This window comes from Macaca nemestrina, chromosome 2 (genome assembly GCF_043159975.1).
Source record: "Macaca nemestrina isolate mMacNem1 chromosome 2, mMacNem.hap1, whole genome shotgun sequence".
Classification (NCBI taxonomy): Eukaryota; Metazoa; Chordata; class Mammalia; order Primates; family Cercopithecidae; genus Macaca; species Macaca nemestrina.
In genome coordinates, this window is record NC_092126.1 from 75,351,265 (window position 1) to 75,373,154 (window position 21,890).

Here is a 21,890-nt window from a genome sequence, read left to right on the forward strand (position 1 = left end):
TTCTGAGAAATGTCTTTCTGATCTCTGAGTTCATCTCACAGAGTTCCTCCTCTCTGTTCATGTAGCTGTTTGCTAACACTCTTCTGGTGGAATCTGCAAAGTGATATGTGGCAGCGCATTGAGGGATCCAGTGAAAAAGGAAATATCTTCAGATAAAAACTGAAAGGAAGTGTTCTAAAAAACTTCCATGTGACCTGTGCATTCATCTCACAGAGTTCCACCTTTCTCTTTATGTAGCTGTTTGCTTACACTCTTCTCATGGAACCTGCAAAGTGATATTTGGGAGCGCATTGACGGCCACAGTGAAAGAGGAAATATCTTCAGATAAAACCTGAAAAGAAGCGTTCTGAGAAACTGTATTGTGACGTGTGAATGCCACTCACAGAGTTACACATTTCTGTTCATTGATCAGGTTGCTAACACAGTTTTCTTGAAATCTGCAGTGGGATATTTCTTTGCCCAATGAAGCCTACCGTGACCAAGGAAATATATTCAGATAAAAAGCAGAAAGAAGCTTTCTGAGAAACTGCTTTGTGATGTGTGTGTTCAACTCTCTGTGTTACAGCTGTATTTCATGGAGCTGTTTGCTAGTCCAGTTTTTGTTGAATCTGACAACCGATATTTCGGATCTCTTGGAGGAGTAGGCAGCCATAGGAAATATCCACAGATAAAAACGAGAGAGAATATTTCTGAGAAATGTCTTTCTGATCTCTGACTTCATCTCACAGTGTTCCACCTTTCTGTTCATGTAGCTGCTTGCTAACACTCTATTCGTGGAATCTGCTAGATGAAATATGGGAGCACATTTAGGGATACAGTTAAAAAGATAATGTCTTCAGATAAAAACTGAAAAGAAGCGTTCTGAGAAATTGCCTTGTTACGTGTGAATGCAACTCAGAGAGTGACACTTTTCTGTTCATTGATCAGTTTGCTAACACATATTTTTGAAGTCTGCAGTGGGATATTTCTTTACCCAATGAAGCTTTTCATGACAAAGTAAATGTCTTCATATAAAATAGAAACAAGCTTTCTGAGAAACTGCCTCGTGATATGTGAATTAAACTCACTGAGTTACACCAGTATTTCATGGAGATATTTTCTAGTCAAGTTTTTTAAATCTCACACCTGATATTTCGGATCGCTTGGAGGAGTAGGCAGACAAAAGAAATATCCCCCGATAAAAACCAGAAAGAAGAGTTCTGAGAAATATCTTTCTGATTTCTCAGTTCATTTCACAGAGTTCCACCTTTTTGTTCATGTAGCTGTTTGTTAATACTCTTCTGTTGGGATCTCCAAAGTGATATTTGGGAACACACTGAGGGATACAGGGAAAAAGGAAATATCTTCAGATAAAAACTGAAAGGAAGCATTCAGAGAAACTTCCATGTGACCTGTGCATTCATCTCACAGAGTTCCACCTTTCTGTTCAACTAGCTGTTTGATAACACTCTTCTCACGGAATCTACTATGTCATATTTCTGAGCGCATTGAGGGCTACAGTGAAAAGGAAATATCTTCAGATAAAATCTGAAAAGAAGCGCTGTGAGAAACTGTATTGTGACGTGTGAATGCAACTCACAGAGTTACACATTCTTGTTCATTGATCAGTTTGCTAACAGAGTTTTCTTGAAATCTGCAGTGGGATATTTCTTTGCCCAATGAAGCTTACATTGACAAAGGAAATATCTTGAGATTAAAAGGAGAAAGAATCTTTCTGAGGAACTGCTTTGTGATGTGTGAGTTCAACTCACTGAGTTACAGCTCTATTTCATTGAGCTGTTTGCTAGTCCAGTTTTTGTTGAATCTGAGAACCATTTTTTCGGATCGCTAAGAGGAGGAGACAGCCAAAGGAAATATCCCCCCATAAAAACAAGATAGAAGAGTTCTGAGAAATGTCTTTCTGATCTCTGAGTTCATCTCACAGAGTTCCACCTTTCTGTTCATGTAGCTGTTTGTTAACACTCTTCTGGTGAAATCTGCAAAGTGATATTTTGGAGCGCATGAGGGATAAAGAGAAAAAGGAAATCTCTTTAGATAAAATCTGAAAGGAAGCGTTCTGAGAAACTTCCATTCAACCTGTGCATTCATCTCACAGAGTTCCCCATTTCTGTTCATGTAATTTTTGGCTAACACTCTTCTCGTGGAATCTGCTAAGTGATATTTGGGAGCGCCTTAAACAGATACAGTGAAAAAGTTAATGTCTTTAGATAAACACTGAAAAGAAGAGTTCTGAGAAACTGCATTGTGACGTGTGAATGTTACTCATAGAGTGACACTTTTCTGTTCGTTGATCAGTTTGCTAACACAGTTTTCTTGAAATCTGCAGTGGGATATTTCTTTGTCCAATGACGTTTTTGGTGACAAAGGAAAAAACTTCAGATAAAAAATAGAAAGAAGCTTTCTGAGAAACTACTTTGTGATGTGTGAATTCAACTCACTGAGTTACACCAGTATTTCATGGAGATGTTTGCTAGTGAATTTTTTGTTGAATCTGAGAACCGACATTTCGGATCGCTTTGAGGAGTAGGCAGCCAAAGGAAATATCCCCAGATAAAAAAGAGAAAGAAGTTTTCTGATAAATGTCTTTCTGCTCTCTGAGTTCATCTCACAGAGTTCCACCTTTCTGTTCATGTTGCTGTTTGTTAACACTCTTCTGGTGGAATCTGCAAAGTGATATTTGGGAGCGCATTGAGGGATACAATGAAAAAGGAAATACTTCAGATAAAAACTGAAAGGAACCGTTCTGAGAAACTTCCATGTGACCTGTGCATTCATCTTACAGAGTTCCACCATTCCGTTCATGTAGCTGTTTGCTAACACTATTCTCATGGAATCTGCAAAGTGATATTTGGGAGCGCATTGATGTCTACAGTGAGAAATGAAATATCTTCAGAGAAAAACTGAAAATAAGCGTTCTGAAAAACTGCATTGTGACGTGTGAATCCAACTTACAGAGTTACACTTTTCTGTTCAGTAATCAGTTTGCTAACACAGTTTTCTTCATATCTGCGATGGGATATCTCTTTGTCCAATGAAGCTTGCGGTGACAAAGGAAATATCTTCAGAAAGAAAGGAGAAAGAAGCTTTCTAAGAAGCTGCTTTGGAATGTATGAATTCAACTCACTGAGTTACAGCAGTATTTCATGGACTGTTTGCTAGTCCAGTTTCTGTTGAATCAAAGAACCGATATTTTGGATCGCTTGAAGAAATATACAGCAAAAGGAAATATCCCCAGATAAAAACGAGAAGAAGATTTCTGAGAAATGTCTTTCTCGTCTCTGATTTCATCTCACAGAGTTCCACCTTCTCTTCATGGATCTGTTTGCTAACACTGTTCTCGTGGAATCTTCAAAGTGATATTTGGGAGCGCATTGACGGCTACAGTGAAAAAGGAAATATCTTCAGATAAACTGAAAAGAAGTATTCTGAAAAACTGCATTGTGATGTTTGAATGCAACTTACAGAGTTACACTTTTTTGTTCATTGATCAGTTTGCTAACACAGTTTTCTTCAAATCTACAATAGGATATTTCTTTGCCCAATGAAGCTTACAGTGACAAAGGAGATATATTCAGATAAAAAGCAGAAAGAAGATTTCTGAGAAACTGCTTTGTGATGTGTGAGTTCAACTCACTGAGTTACAGCTGTATTTCATGGAGCTGTTTGCTAGTCCAGTTTTTGTTGAATCACAGAACCGATATTTCGGATCGCTTGAAGGAGTAGGCAGCCAAAGGAAATATCCACAGATAGAAACGAGAAAGAAGATTTCTGAGAAATGTCTTTGTGATCTCTGAGTTCCTCTCACAGTGTTCCACCTCTTTGTTCATGTAGCTGATTGTTAACACTCTTCTGGTGGAATCTGCCAAATGATATTTTGGAGCACATTGAGGGATACAGTGAAAAAGGAAATATCTTCAGAAAAAAACTGAAAGGAAGCGTTCTGATAAACTTCCATGAGACCTGTGCATTTACCTCACAGAGTTCCACCTTTCTGTTCATGTAGCTGTTTGTTAACACTCTTCTCATTGAATCTGCTAAGTGATATTTGGGAGCGCCTTGATGACTACAGTGAAAAAGGAAATATTTGCAGATAAATACTGAAAAGAAGCGTTATGAGAAACTGCATTGTGACGTGTGAATGCAACTCACAGCGTTACACATTTCTGTTCATTGATCAGTTTGCTAACACAGTTTTCTTGAAATCTGCAGTGGGATATTTCTTTGCCCAATGAAGCGTATGGTGACAAAGGAAATATCTTCAGATTAAAAGTAGAAAGAATTTTTCTGAGATACTGCTTTGTGACATGTGAGTTCAACTCACTGAGTTACAGCAGTATTTCATGGAGCTGTTTGCTAGTCCAGTTTTTGTTAAATCTGAGAACCAATATTTCGGATCGCTTGGATGTGTAAGCAGCCAAAGGAAATATCCCCAGATAAAAACGAGAAAGAAGATTTCTGAGAAATGTCTTTCTGATATCTGAGTTCATCTCACAGAGTTCCACCTTTCTGTTCATGTTGCTGTTTGCTAACACTCTTCTTGTGGAATCTGCTAGGTAATATTTTGGAGCACATTGAGGGATACAGTGAAAAAGGAAATATCTTCAGGTAAAAACTGAATGGAAGGGTTCAGAGAAACTTCTCTGTGACCTGTGCGTTCATCTCACAGAGTTCCACATTTCTGTTCATGTAGTTGTTTGCTAGCACTCTTCTAGTGGAATCTGCTGTGTGATATTTGGGAGTGCCTTGACTGATACAGTGAAAAAGAAAATGTGTTCAGATAAAAACTGAAAAGAAGCGTTCTGGGAAACTGCATTGTGACATGTGAATGCAACTCACAGAGTGACAAATTTCTGTTCATTGATCAGTTTGCGAACACAGTTTTGTTGAAATCTGCAGTGGAATATTTCTTTGCCCAATGAAGCTTTTTGTGACAAAATTAATATCTTCACATAAAAAGTAGAAAGAATCTTTCTGAGAAACTGCTTCGTGATGTGTGAATTCAACTCACTCAGTTACAGCAGTATTTCATAGAGATGTTTGCTAGTCAATTTTTTGTTGAATCTGAGAACCGATATTTCAGATCGCTTGGAGGAGTAGGCAGCCAAAGGAAATATCCCTCGAAAAAAACGAGAAAGAAGATTTCTGAGAAATGTCTTTCTGATCTCTGAGTTCATCTCACAGACTTCCACCTCTCTGTTCATGTAGCTGTTTGCTAACCCTCTTCTGGTGGAGTCTGCAAAGTGATATGTGGCAGCGCATTGAGGGATCCAGTGAAAAAGGAAATATCTTCAGATAAAAACTGAAAGGAAGCATTCTGAGAAACTTCCATGTGACCTGTGCATTCATCTTACAGAGTTCCACCTTTACGTTCATGTAGCTGTTTGCTAACACTCTTCTCATGGAAACTGCTAAGTGATATTTGGGAGCGCATTGACGGCTACAGTGAAGAAGGAAATATCTTCAGAAAAAACTGAAAAGAAGCGTTCTGAGAAACTGCATCATGACGTGTGAATGCAACTCACAGAGTGACACTTTTCTATTTATTGATCAGTTTGCTAACACAGTTTTCTTGAAATCTGCAGTGGGATATTTCTTTGCCCAATGAAACTTACAGTGACAAAGGAAATATATTCAGATAAAAAGTAGAAAGAATCTTTCCGAGAAGCTGCTTTGTGATGTGTGAATTCAATTCATTGAGTTATAGCTGTATTTCGTGGAGCTCTTTGCTAGTCCTGGTTTTATGGAATCTAGGACCTGATATTTTCGATCGTTTCGAATACTATATTAAGAAAGGAAATATCCTCAGATAAAAACGAGAAAGAAGTTTTCGGAGAAATTTCTTTCTGGTCTGTGAATTCATCTTACAGAGTTCCACCTTTCTGTTCTTGAAGCTGTATGCCAACACTCTTCTCGTGGAATCTGCAAAGAGATAATTGCGAGCGCATTGAAGGCTATGGTGGAAAAAGAAATATAATCAGATAAAAATGAGAAAGAAGTTTTCTGAGAAACTTGCTTGTGATCTGTGAATTCATCTCACAGAGTTCCACCTTTGTGTTCATGAAGCCATTTGCTAACACCGTCCTTGTGGAAACTGCAAAGGGACATTTTGGAGCGCATTAGGGCTATGGTGAAAAAAGGAAATATCCACAGATGAAATGTGAAAAGAAGCGTTCTGAGAAACGGCTTTGTGACTTGTGAATGCAACTCACAGTGTTACACATTTTTTTTTCATTGATCAGTTTGCCAACACCATTTTCTTCAAATCTGCAATGGGATATTTCTTTGTGCAATGAAGCTTGTGGTGACAAAGGAAATATGCTCAAACAAAAAGTAGAAAGAAGCTTTGTGAGAAACTGCTTTGTGATGTGTGAGTTCAACTCACTGAGTTACAGCTGTATTTCACGTAGCTGTTTGCTAGTTCTGTTTTTCTGGAATCTGAGAACTGATATTTTGGATCACTTTGAAGAGTGTACAGCCAAAGGAATTATCCCCAGATAAAAACGAGAAAGAAGTTTTCTGAGAAATATCTTTCTGATCTCTGAATTCATCTCACAGATTTCCACCTTTCTGTTCCTGAAGCTGTTTGCTAACACTCTTCTAGTGGAATCTGCTAAGTGATATTTGGGACCGCATTGAGGGCTACTGTGAAAAAGGAAATATCTTAAGATAAAAACTGAAAAGAAGTGTTCTGAGGAATTGCATTGAGACGTGTGAATGCAACTCACAGAGTTACACTTTTCTGTTCATTGATCAGTTTGCTAACACAGTTTTCTTCACATCTACGATGGGACTTTTCTTTTCCCAATGAAGCTTACGGTGAGAAAGGAAATATCTTCAGATAAAAAGTAGAAAGAAGCTTTCTGAGAAACTGCATTGTGACATGTGAATGTATCTCACAGAGTTACACTTCTCTTTTCATAGATCAGTTTGCTAACGTTTTTTTCTTGAAGTCGGCAATGGGATATTTCTTACTGCACTGAATGTTATGGTGACAAAGGAAATATCCTCAGTTAAAAACTAGAAATAAGCTTTCTGAGAAACTGCTTTGTCATGTGTGAATTCGTCTTACAGAGTAACACTTTCGTTTCACGGAGTGGAGTATTACCACTGTCTTTGGGGAATCGGAGAAGAGATACTTTGGATTGCATTGAGGCCTATCCTGATAAAGGAAATATCCTCAATTTAAAAAATGATAGAAGCTTTATGAGAAACTTCTTTGTGATATATGAATTCATCTCACAGAGTTACAGCTTAGTCTTCAAGAAGGAGTCTGCTAACACTCCTTTTGGGGAATCTGAAAAGTTGTATTTAGGAGCACCTTGAGGGCTATGATGAAAAAGGAAATATCGTGAGATAAAAACTGGAAAGAAGTGTTCTGAGAAACTACATTGTGACATGTGACTGTATCTCACAGAGTTACACTTCTCTTTTCATTGATCAGTTTGCTAACACTGTTTTCCTGAAGTCTGCAATGGGATATTTCTTAGTGCAATGAAGCTTACTGTGACAAAGGAAATATGCTCAGATAAAAACTAGAAATCAGCTTTCTGAGAAAGTGCTTTGTGTTGTGTGAATTCATGTCACAGTGTTACACTTTCATTTCATGGAGCGGTCTATTACTACTCTCTTTGGGGAATCTGGGAAGCGTTACTTTGGATCACATTGAGGTCTATCCTGATAAAGGAAATATACACAATTAAAAACGGGAAAGAAGCTTTTTGAGAAATTTCTTTGTGATATTTGAATTCATCTCACAGAGTTACAACAGAGTCTTCATGAAGCAGTTTGCTAACTCCACTTTCCGGGAATCTGCAAAGTGATATTTGATAGCGAATTGAGGGCTATGGTGAAAAAGAAAATATCGTAAGACCAAAACTCGAAAGAAGCGTTCTGAGAAACTGCATTGTGACATGTGAACACGTCTCACAGAGTTATATTTTTGTTTTCATTGATCAGTTTGCTAACACTGTTTTCTTGAAATCTACAATGGGAAATTTCTTAGTGCAATGAAGCTTACGGTGACAAACGAAATATCCTCAGATAAAAACTAGAGAGAAGCTTTCTGAGAAACTGCTTTGTGATCTGTGAATTCGTCTCACAGATTTATACTTTCATTTCATGCAGCAGACTATTACCACTGTTTTTGGGGAATCTGAGAAGGGATATTTGGATTGTATTGAGACTTATACTAGTAAAGGAAATATCCTCAATTAAAAATGTGAAAGAAGCTTTCTGAGAAACTTCTTTGTTATATGTGAATTCATCCCACAGAGTTACAGCTTAGTCTTCATGAAGGAGTCTGTGAACACTGCTTTCGGGGAATCTGCAAAGCGATATTCGGAGCACATTGAGGGCTATGATGTAAAAGAAAATATCGTCAGGTAAAATCTGCAAGGAAGCATTCTGGGAAACTGCATTGTGACATGTGAATGTATCTCACAGAGTTACACTTCTTTTTTAATTGAACAGTTAGCTAACACTTTTTTCTTGAAGTCTGCAATGGGATATTTCTTAGTGCAATGAAGCTTATGGCGACAAAGGAAATATCCTCAGATAAAAACTAGAAAAAAGCTTTCCGAGAAACTACTTTGTCATGTGTGAATTCGTCTCTCAGAGTTACACTTTCGTTTCATGGAGCGGTCTATTACCACTCTCTTTGGGGAATCTGAGAATGGATATTTGGACTTCATTGAGGCCTATCCTGATAAAGGAAATATCCTCAATTGAAAACGTGAAAGAAACTTTCTGGGAAAATTCTTTGTGATATGTGCATTCATCTCACAGAGTTACAACTGAGTCTTCAAGAAGCAGTTTGCTAACACTACTTTCGGAGAATCAGCAAAGCAATATTTCGGAACGTGGTGAGGGCTATGGGGAAAAAGGAAATATCATCAGGTAAAATCTGGAAGGAAGTGTTCAGAGAAACTGCATTGTGACATGTGAATGTATCTCACAGAGTTACACTTCTCTTTTCATTGAGCAGTTAGCTAGCACTGTTTTCTTGAAATCTGCAATGGGATATTTCTTAGTGCAATGAAGCTTATGGTGACAAACGAGATATCCTCAGATAAAAACTAGAAAGAAGCTTTCTGAGAAACTGCTTTGTGATGTGTGAATTCGTCTTACAGAGTTACATTTTCGTTTTATGGAGTGGACTATTACCACTGTATTTGGGGAATCTGAGAAGGGATGCTTTGGATTGCATTGAGTCATATCCTGATAAAGGAAATATCCTCAATTGAAAAGGTGAAAGAAACTTACTGAGAAACTTATTTGTGATATGTGAACTCACCTCACAGAGTTACAGCTTACTCTTCTTGATGAAGTATGCTAACACTACTTTCGGGGAATCTGAAAAGTTATATTTGGGAATGCTTTGATGGCTATGATGAAAAAGGAAATATCGTCAGATAAAAACTGGAAAGAAGCGTTCTGAGAAACTGCATTGTGACATGTGACTGTATCTCAAAGAGTTACACTTCTCTTTTCATTGATCAGTTTGCTAACACTTTATTCTTGAAGTCTGCAATGGGATATTTCTTACTGCAATGAAGCTTATGGTGACAAAGCAAATATTCTCAGATAAAAACTAGAAAGAATCTTTCTGAGAAACTGCTTTGTGATGTGTGAATTCACCTCTCAGAATTACACTTTCGTTTCATGGAGCAGTCTATTACCACTGTCTTTGGGGAATCTGGGAAGCGTTACTTTGGATCGCATTGAAGACTGTCCTGATAAAGTAAATATCCTCAATTAAAAAAGGGAAAGAAGCTTTTGGAGAAACTTCTTTGTGATATGTGAATTCATCTCACAGAGTTACAATAGAGCCTTAATGAAGCAGTTTGCTAACACTACTTTCTGGGAATCAACAAAGAGATATTTGGTAGACAATTGAGGGCTATGATGAAAAAGGAAAGTTTTTATCGTCAGATAAAAACTGGAAAGAAGCTTTATGAGAAACTCCATTGTGACATGTCAATGTATCTCACAGAGTTACACTTCTCTTTTCATTGATCAGTTTGCTAACACTGTTTTCTTGAAGTCTGCAATGGGATATTTCTTAGTGCAATGAAGCTTACGGTGACAAAGGAAATATCCTCAGATGAAAACCTGAAAGAAGCTTTCTGAGAAACTGCTTTGTGGTGTGTGAATTCGTCTCACAGAGTTACATTTTCGTTTCATGAAGCGGACTATTACCACTGTCTTTGGGGAATCTCAGCAGGGATACTTTGGATTGCATTGAGACGAATCCTGATAAAGGAAATATCCTCAATTAAAAACATGAAAGAAGCTTTCTGAGAAATTTCTTTGTGATATGTGAATTCATCTCACAGACTTACAGCTTAGTCTTCATGAAAGAGTCTGCTAACACTACTTTCGGGGAATCTGAAGAGTTAAATTTGGGAGCACATTGAAGGCTATGATGAAAAAGGAAATATCGTCAGATAATAACTGGAAGGAAGCGTTCTGAGAAACTGCATTGTGACATGTGAATGCAACTCACAGAGTTACACTTTTCTATTCATGGATCAGTGTGCTAAAACTGTTTTCTTGAAATCTGCAATGGGATAGTTCTTAGTGCAATGAAGCTTACGGTTACAAAGGAAATATGCTTAGACAAGAACTAGAAAGAAGCTTTCTGAGAAAGTGCTTTGTGATGTGTGAATTCATGTCACAGAGTTTCACTTTCTTTTCATGGAGCGGTCAATTACTACTCTCTTTGGGGAATCTGGGAAGCGATACTTTGCATCGTATTCATTTCACGGACTTACACTTTCATTTCATGGAGCGGTCTATTACTACCCACTTTGGGGAATCTAGGAAGCATTTATTTGGATCTCAATGAGGCCTATCCTGATAAAGGAAATATCCTCAAATAAAAACGGGAAATAAGCTTTTTGAGAAACTTGTTTGTGACATGTGAATTCATCTCACAGAGTTACAACAGAGTCTTCATGAAGCAGTTTGCTTACACTACTTTCCGGGAATCTGCAAAGTGATATTTGGGAGCGCATTGAGGGCCATGGTGAAAAAGGAAATATCGTCAGATAAAAACTGGAAAGAAGCGTTCTAGGAAACTGCATTGCGACATGTGAATGTATCTCACAGAGTTACACTTCTCTTTTCATGGATCAGTTTGCTAACACTGTTTTCTTGAAATGTGCAATGGGGTATTTCTTAGTGCAATGAAGCTTATGGTGACAAAGGAAATATCCTCAGATAAAAACTAGAAAGCAGCTTACTGAGAAACTTCTGTGTGATGTGAGAATTCATCACTCAGAGTTATACTTTCATTTCATGGAGCGGTCTATTATCACTGTCTTTGTGGAATCTGAGAAGGGATATTGTGAATTGCATTGAGGCCTATCCTGATAAGGGAAATATCCTCAAATAAAAACGTGAAAGAAACTTTCTGAGAAACTTCTTTGTGATATGTGCATTCACCTCACAGAGTTACAACTGAGTCTTCATGAAGCAGTTTGCTAACACTACTTTGGAAGAATCAGCAAAGTGATATTCGGGAGCGCATTAAGGGCTATGGTGAAAAAGGAAATATCGTCAGATAAAACTAGAAAGTAGCGTTCTGAGAAACTGCATTGGGACACGTGAATGTATCTCACAGAGTTACACTTCTCTTTTTATTGATCAGTTTGCTAACACTGATTTTTTGAAATCTGCAATGGCCTATTTCTTAGTGCAAGGAAGCTTACGATGACAAAGGAAATATGCTCAGATAAAATCTAGAAAGAAGCTTACTGAGAAACTTCTTTGTGATATGTGAATTCATCTCACAGAGTTACAGCTTAGTCTTCACGAAGGAGTCTGCTAACACTACTTTTGGGAATCTGAAATATCATATCGGGGAGCGCATTGAGGGCTATGATGTAAAAGAAAATATCGTCAGATAAAAACTGGAAAGAAGCGTTCTGAGAAACTGCATTGGGACATGTGAATTTATCTCACAGAGTTACACTTCTCTTTTCATTGATCAGTTTGCTAACACTGATTTCTTGAAATGTGCAATGGGATATTTCTTAGTGCAATGAAGCTTATGGTGACAAAAGAAATATCCTCAGATAAAAACTAGAAAGAAGTTTTCTGAGAAACTGCTTTGTGATGTGTGAATTCATCTCTCAGAGTTATACTTCTGTTTCATGGAGCAGTCTATTACCACTGTCTTTGTGGAATCTGAGAAGGGATACTGTGGATTGCTTTGAGGCCTATCCTGATAAAGGAAATATCCTCAATTAAAAACGTGAAAGAAACTTTCTGAGAAACTTATTTGTGATATGTGCATTCACCAAACAGAGTTACAACTGAGTCTTCATGAAGCAGTTTTCTAACACTGCTTTCGAGAAATCTGCAAAGCGATATTGGGGAGCGCATTGAGGGCTATCGAGAAAGGTAAATATCGTCAGAAAAAAACTCAAAAGAAGTGTTTGTTCTGAGAAACTGCATTGTGACATGTGAATGAATCTCACAGAGTTACACTTCTCTTTTCATTGATCAGTTTGCTAACACTGTTTTCTTGCAATCTTCAATGCGATATTTCTTAGTGCAATGAAGTTTATGGTGACAAAGGAAATATCCTCAGATAAAAACTAGAAAGAAGCTTTCTGAGAAACTGCTTTGTGATGTGGGAATTTATGTCACAGACTTACACTTCCGTTTCATGGAGCAGTCTATTACTACTCTCTTTGGGGAATCTGGGAAGCGTTATTTTGGATCGCATAGAGCCCTATCCTGATAAAGGAAATATCTTCAAATAAAAACGGGAAAGAAGTTTTTTGAGAAACTTGTTTGTGATATGTGAACTCATCTCACAGAGTTACAACAGAGTCTTCATGAAGCAGTTTGCTAACACTACATTCCGGGAATCTGCAAAGTGATAATTGGGAGCGCATTGAGGGCCATGGTGAAAAAGGAATTATCGTCCGATAACAACTGGAAAGAAGCGTTCTGAGAAACTGCATTGCGACATGTGAATGTGTCTCACAGAGTTACACTTCTCTTTTCCTTGATCAGTTTGCTAACACTGTTTTCTTGAAATCTGCAATGGGATATTCTTAGTGCAATGAAGCTTATGGTGACAAAGGAAATATCCTCAGATAAAAACTAGAGAGAAGCTTTCTGAGAAACTGCTTTGTGATGTGTGAAATCATCTCTCAGAGTTACACTTTCATTTCATGGAGTGGTCTAAGACCACTGTCTTTGGAGAATCTAAGAATGGATACTTTGGATTGCATTGAGGCCTATCCTGATAAAGGAAATATCCTCAATTCAAATTGTGAAAGAAGCTTTCTGAGAAACTTCTTTGTGATATATGCATTCACCTCACAGAGTTACAACTGATTCTTTAAGAAGCAGTTTTCTAACATTACTTTCAGGGAATCTGCAAAGCGATATTTGGGAGTGCATTAAGGGCTTTGGGGAAAAAAAAATATCGTCTGATAAAAACTGGAAGGAAGCATTCTGAGAAACTGCATTGTGATATGTGAATGCAACTCACAGAGTTACACTTTTCTATTCTGGATCAGTTTGCTAAAACCGTTTTCTTGAAATCTGCAATAGGATACTTCTTAGTGCAAGGAAGCTTACAGTGGCAAAGGAAATATGCTCAGATAAAAACAAGAAAGAAGCTTTCTGAGAAACTGCTTTGTGATGTGTGAATTCACGTCACAGAGTTACACTTTCGTTTCATGGAGCGGTGTATTTCTACTCTCTTTCAGTAATCTGGGAGGTGTTACTTTGGATCGCATTGAGACCTACCCTGATAAAGGAAATATCCTCAAATAAAAACGGGAATGAAGCTTTTTGAAAAACTTCTTTGTGATACGTAAATTCATCTCACAGAGTTACAACTGAGTCTTCAAGAAGCAGTTTTCTAACACTACTTTCGGGGAATCTGCAAAGCGATATTTGGGAACGCATTGAGAGCCATGGGGAAAAAGGAAATATCATCAGATAAAAACTGGAGAGAAGCGTTCTGAGAAACTGCATTGTGACATGTGAATGTATCTCACAGGGTTACATTTCTCTCTTCATTGATCAGTTTGCTAACACTGTTTTCTTGAAATCTGCAATGGGACATTTCTGAGTGCAAGGAAGCTTACAGTGACAAAGGAAATATCCTCAGATAAAAACTAGAAAGAAGGTTTCTGAGAAACTGTTTTGTGATGTGTGAATTCGTCTCAGAAAGTTACACTTTCATTTCATGGAGCAGACTATTACCACTGTATATGGGGAATGTGACAAGGGATACTTTGGATTGTATTGAGACTTATCATGATAAAGGAAATATCCTCAATTAAAAAAGTGAAAGAAGCTTTCTGAGAAACTTCTTTGTGATATGTGAATTCTTCTCACAGTTACAGTTTAGTCTTCATGAAGAAGTCTGCTAAGACTACTGTTGGGAGAGTGAAAAGTTATATTTGGGAGCGCATGGAGGGCTATGCTGAAAAAGGAAAAATCGTCAGATAAAAACTGGGAAGAAGCGTTCTGAGAAACTGCATGATGACAGATGAATGCAACTCACAGAGTTAACACTTCTCTTTTCATGGATCAGTTTGCTAACACTGTTTTCTTCATATCGACAATAGGATATTTCTTAGTGCATGAAGCTTACGGAGACAAAGGCTATATACTCTGATAAAAACTAGAAAGAAGCTTTCTGAGAAATGGCTTTGTGATTCGTGAATTCATCTTACAGAGTTACACTTTAATTTCATGGAGAAGTTATTACCACTGTCTTTGGGGAATCTGAGAAGGGATACTTTGGATCGCATTGAGGCCTATCCTGATAAAGGAAAAATCCTCAATTAAAAACGTGAAAGAAGCTTTCTGAGAAACTGCTTTGTGATATGTGAATTCATCTCACAGAGGTACAACTGAGTCTTCAAGAAGCAGTTTGCTAACACTACTTTCCCTTTCGGGGAATCTGCAAAGCGATATTTGGGAGCGCATTGAGGGCTATGGTGAAAAAGGAAATATCGTCAGATAAAAACTGGAAAGAAGCGTCTGCGAAAATGCATTGGGACATGCGAATGCAACACACAGTGTTACACTTTTCTCTTCATGGATCAGTTTGCTAATACTGTTTTCTTGAAATCTGCAATGGAATCATTCTTAGTGCCTTGAAGCTTATGGTGACAAAGGAATTATCCCCAGATAAAAATTAGAAAGACACTTTCTGGGAAACTGCTTTGTGATGTGTGGATTCATCTCACAGGGTTACACTTTCGTTTCATGGAGCAGTCAATTACCACTGTCTTTGGGGAATCTGAGAAGGGATAATTTGGATCGCATTGGGGCGCATCCCGATATAGGAAATATCCTCAATTAAAAACGTGAAAGAAGCTTTCTGAGAAACTTCTTTGTGATATGTGAATTCATCTCACAGAGTTACAACTGAATCTTCATGAAGCAGTTTGCTAACACTACTTTCATGGAATCTGCAAAGCGATATTTGGGAGCGCATATAGGGCAATGGTGAAAAAGGAAATATCGTCAGATAAAAACTGAAAAGAAGCCTCTGAGAAACTGCATCGTGACGTGTGAATGCAACTCACAGAGTTACACTTTTCTTTTCATGGATCAGTTTGCTAACACTGTTTTCTTGATATCTGCAGTGGGATATTTCTTAGTGCAATGAAGCTTATGGTGACAAAGGAAATATCCTCAGATAAAAACTGGAAAGAAGCTTTCTGAGAAACTGCTTTGTGATGTGTCAATTCATCTCACAGATTTACACTTTTGTTTCATGGAACATTCTATTACCACTGTCTTTGTGCACTCTGAGAAGCGATAATTTGGATCCCATTGAGGCCTATCAGGATAAAGGAAATATCCTCAATTCAAATCGTGAAAGAAACTTTCTGAGAAACTTCTTTGTGATATGTGAATTCATCACACAGATTACAACTGCGTCTTCATGAAGCAGTTTGCTAACACTAGTTTCGGGTAATCTGCAAAGGGATATTTGGGAGCGCTTTGAGGGCTATGTTGGAAAAGGAAATATCATCAGATAAAATCTGGAAAGAAGCGTTCTGAGAAACTGCATTGTGACATGTGAATGCAAGTCACAGAGTTACACTTTTCTTTTCATGGATCAGTTTGCTAACATTGTTTTCTTGAAATCTGCAATGGGATATTTCTTAGTGCAATGAAGTTTACTGTGACAAAGGAAATATTCTCAGATAAAAATGAGAAAGAAGCTTTATGAGAAACTACTTTTTGATGTGTGAATTCATCTCACAGAGTTACCCTTTCGTTTCATGGAGCAGTCTATTACCACTGTCTTTGGGGAATCTGAGAATGATACTTTGGATCGCATTGAGGCCTATCCTGATAAAGGAAATATCCACAACTAAAAACGTGAAAGAAGATTTCTGAGAAACTTTTTTGTGATATGTGAATTCATCTCACAGAGTTACACCTGAGTCTTCATGAAGCAATATGCAAACACTACTTTCGGGGAATCTGCAAAGGGATATTTGGGAGCGCAGTGAGGGCTATATTGGGAAAGGAAATACCATCAGATAAAAACTGGAAAGAAGTGTTCTGAGAAACTGCATTGTGACATGTGAATGCAAGTCACAGAGTCACACTTTTCTTTTCATGGATCAGTTTGCTAACACTGTTTTCCTGAAATCTGCAGTGGGATGTTTCTCAGTGCAATGAAACTTATGGTGACAAAAGAAATATACACAGATAAAAATGAGAAAGAAGCTTTATGAGAAACTGCTGTGTGTTGTGTGAATTCATATCACAGAGTTACACTTTGGTTTCATGGAGCAGTCTATTACCACTGTCTTTGGGGAATCTGAGAAGGCATACTTTGGATCGCATTGAGGCGTATCTCGATGTAGGAAATATCCTCAATTAAAAACGTGAAAGAAGCTTTCTGAGAAACTTCTTGTGATGTGTGAATTCATCTCACAGAGTTACAACTGAGTCTTCACGAAGCAGTTTGCTAACTCTACTTACTGGGAGTATGCAAAGCAATATTTGGGAGCGCATGGAGGGCTATGGTGTAAAAGGAAATTTCGTCAGATAAAAACTGGAAAGAAGCGTTCTGAGAAACTGCATTGTGACATGTGAATGCAAGTCACAGAGTTACACTTTTCTTTTCATGGATCAGTTTGCTAACACTGTTTTCTTGAAATCTGCAATGAGATATTTCTTAATGCAATGAAGTTTACGGTGACAAAGGAAATATCCTCAGATAAAAAAGAGAAAGAAGCTTTCTGAAAAACTGCTGTTTGATGTGTGAATTCACCTCACAGAGTTACACTTTCGTTTCCTGAAGCAGTCTATTACTGTCTTTGGGGAATCTGAGAAGGGACACTTTGGATAGCATTGAGGCCTATCCTCATAAAGGAAATATCTTTATTTCAACACGTGAAAGAAGCTTTCTGAGAAACTTCTTTGTGATATTTGAATTCATCTCACAAGGTTACAACTGAGTCTTCATGAAGCTGTTTGCTAACACTACTTTTGCAGAATTTGCAAGGCGATATTTGGGAGAACATTGAGGACTATGGTGTAAAAGGAAATATCGTCAGATAAAACCTTGAAAGAAGCGTCTGAGAAACTGAATTGTGATATGTGAATGCAATTCACAGAGTTACACTTTACTTTTCATGGATCAGTTCCCAAACACTGTTTTCTTAAAATCTGCAATGGGATATTTCTTAATGCCATGAAGCTTACGGTGACAAAGGAAATATCCACAGATAAAAAAGAGAAAGAAGCTTTATGGGAAACTGCTTTGTGATGTGTGAATTCAAATCACAGAGTTACACTTTCGTTTCCTGGAGCAGTCTATTATCAGTGTCTTAGGGGAATCTGAGAAGGCATACTTTGGATCGCATTGAGGCCTATCCTGATAAAGGAAACATCCTCAATAAAAAACGCGAAAGAAGCTTTCTGAGAAACTTCCTTGTGATACGTGAATAGATCTCACAGAGTTACACCTGAGTCTTCATGAAGTTGTTTGTTAACACTACTTTCGGGGAATCTGCAAAGCGACATTTGGGAGCACTTTGAGGGCTATGGTGAAAAAGGAAATATTGTCAGATAATAACTGGAAAGAAGCGTTCTGAGTAACTGCATTGTGACATGTGAGTGCAACTCACAGAGATACACATTTCTTTTCATGGATCAGTTTGCTAACATTGTTTTGTTGAAATCTACAGTGGGATATTTCTCAGTGCAATGAAGCTTACGGTGATAAAGGAAATATCCTCAGATAAAAACTAGAAAGAAGCTTTAAATTCTTTGTGATGTGTGAATTCATCTCACAGGTTTACACTTTCGTTTCATGGAGCAGTCTATTATCACTGTTTTGGGGGAATCTGAGAAGGGACACTTTCGATCGCATTGAGGCCTATCCTGATAAAGGAAATATCCTCAATTAAAAACGTGAAAGAAGCTTTCTGAGAAACTTCTTCGTGATATGTGAATTCATCTCACAAAGTTACAACTGACTTTTCATAAATCAGTATGCTAACACTACTTTCAGGGAATCTGCAAAGCGATATTTGGGAGCACATTGGGGGCTATGGTGAAAAAGGAAATATCGTCAGATAAAAACTGGAAAGAAGCGTCTGAGAAACTGCATTGTGACATGTGAATGCAACTCACTCAGTTACACCTTTCTTTTCATGGATCACTTTGCTAACATTGTTTTCTTGAAATCTGCAATGGAATATTTCTTAGTGCAATGAAGCTTACGGTGACAAAGGAAATATCCTCAGATAAAAACGATAGAGAAGCTTTCTAAGAAACTGCTTTGTGATGTGTGAATTCATCTCACAGAGTTACACTTTCGTGTCATGGAGCAGTCTATTACCACAGTCTTTGGGGAATCTGAGAAGGGATACTTTGAATTACATTGAGGCCTATCCTGTTAAAGGGAATATCCTCAAATGAAAACGTGAAAGAAACTTTCTGATAAACTTCTTTGTGATATGTGCATTCATCTCACAGAGTTACAACTGAGTCGTCATGAAGCAGTTGGCTAACACTTCTTTCGGGGAATCTGCATAAGCGGTACTTGTGAGCGCATTGAGTGCTATGGTGAAAGAGGAAATATCCTCAGAAAAAAACTGGAAAGAAGCATCTGAGAAACTGCATTGTGACATGGGAACGCATCTCACAGAGTTACACTTTTCTTTTCATGGATCAGTTTACTAACACTGTTTTCTTTAAATCTGTAATGTGATATTTCTTAGTGCAATGAAGCTTACGGTGACAAAGGAAATATCCTCAGATAAATACTAGAAAGAAGCTTTCTGAGAAACTGCTTTGTGATGTTTGAATTCTTCTCACAGAGTTATAATTTCGTTTCATAAAGCAGTCTATTACCACAGTCTTTGGAGAATCTGAGAAGGGCCATTTTGAATCTCATGAGGCCTATCCTGATAAAGGAAATATCCTCAATTTAAAAAGTGAAAGAAGCTTTCTGAGAAACTTCTTTGTGTTATGTGAATTCATCTCACAGAGTTACAACTGAGTCTTCATGAAGCAGTTTGCTAACACTACTTTCATGGAATCTGCAAGGCGATATTGGGGAGTGCATTGAGGGCTATAGTGAAAAAGGAAATATCGTCAGATAAAAACTGAGAAGAAGCATCTGAGAAACTGCATTGTGACATGTGAATGCAACTCACAGAGTTACACTTTTCTTTTCATGGATCAGTTTGCTAACACTGTTTTCTTGAAATCTGCAATGGGATATTCCCTAGTGCAATTAAGCTTACGGTGACAAAGGAAATATCCTCAGATAAAAATGAGTAAGAAGCTCTATGAGAAACTGCTTTGTGGTGTGTGAATTCATCTCACAGAGTTACACTGTCATTTCATGGAGCAGTCTATTACCACTGTCTTTGGGAAATCTGAGAAGGGATATTTTGGATTGCTTTGAGGCCTGTCCTGATAAAGGAAATATCCTCAACTAAAAACATGAAAGAAGTTTTCTGAGAAACTTCTTTGTGATATGTGAATTCATCTCAGAGAATTATCACTGAGTCTTCATGAAGTAGTTTGCTAACAATACTTTCGGGGAATCTGCAAAGTGATATTTGGGAGCACATTGAGGGCTATATTGGAAAAGGAAATATCTTCAGATAAAAACTGGAAAGAAGCGTTCTGAGAAACTGCATTGTGACATGTGAATGCAACTCACAGTTACACGTTTCTTTTCATGGATCAGTTTATTAACACTGTTTTCTTGAAATCTGCGATGAGATATTTCTTAGTGCAATGAAGCTTATGGTGACAAAGGAAATATCTTCAGATAAAAACGAGCAGGAAGCTTTCTGAGAAACTGCTTTTTGATGCGTGAATTCATCTCACAAAGTTACAGTTTCGTTTCATGGAGCAGTCTATTACCACTGTCTTTGGGGAATCTGAGAAGGGTTACTTTGGATCGCATTGAGGCCTATCCTGAAAAACGAAATATGTTCAGTTAAAAACGTGAAAGAAGCTTTATATATTTTTTTCCATTCCAGTACTCCTTCCTGGATGCCATATAACTGTCATATCACTGAAGGAACATTATGTTTAGTGGAAGACTATAATAGTTTTGTAAAATATTCTTGTTTTTATGACCTTGATAGTTTAGAGAGTTCTTGGTCAGATATTTTGAAAAATATCTATATGGAATATTTCTGATTGAAGTCTCATGATTAGATGGGGGTTATGAGTTTTGGGAATGACGGTCACAGATCTAAGTTTCCATTCTCATGAAATCATATCTAAGTTATGTTTTATGGCTGTTGACACTACATTGATTACCTGACAGAGGTAGTGCTGGTCAGCTTCCACATTGTAAAGTTACTCTTTTTCCCTCTTTGTATACTTTATTATTTGAAATAATTCACTCTGCTCAGCCCACATTGAGGGATTTTAGATTCCTCTGCACTGGGAATCTGTCTATTCGCTCTCATTTATTAATTTATCCAATTATATATTTCACTAGGTATCAAAATATAATTACTTTATGTATGAGGTTACTATTTACTAATGTACTGCTGTCCTCCTCATTCTCTTCCTCCCTCCATGTTTCCCTCACCAAATAATAATCATAATAATCATAATAATAATGCACTTCTTATTTGATTGCTCAAATGGTTCTGACTTTGGCCATTGTGAGCTCTTTGTTAGTGCCTGTGTCCCTTTAACATACCCCTATATTGTGATTTTGGTGAATTCTTGTTTATTACCTAACCTTACAAGATACTCTATACTCATTCTTGGACCCAGACCTAGAATTAATTATTTAGTAAGGAACCCAGGCTCTGTTTATTACAGAATCATATTAGAAACCAATATCTGAGAGCTTGGTGTGCTGCTACTACTGCACTGTCCTTGTCTCTAGGCCTCTTACTTAACAGAGTTAAAATCATACATCTCTGTATGATGTATGTAATTTTGTAATTTTTGTATATATTCATATGTATAAATATTTCTATATTAAGCTAAACATGTGTTCGTACTGATGTTTTCAACTCTAATACATTACCATATGAATTATTATTTTCTTTTTGTTTGTCTACAACCTCACATTCCAACAATGAGAAGATTTCCTCCTATCATCTGTTATCACTTTATTGTTCAATTCCACCACACATGTATTGTGGTTTCACAATTGTTAAGCAATACTCCCATGGGGAACACTTTCCCAACTCGAATCCAGTGCTTATATAAATGTCCTTTGGCACACAGTCTGAAATTCTCCACTCATTTAAAAGTTACTTAGAATAACAACATTTCCTTCTCTCCCTTCAATAAGTTTGCTTCATGCATTTGTAATATATTTAGATTTTATCATCACAGTTTGCATGTTACCCTGGGATTCCTAGACTTCCTAATGATATTTTAAATTT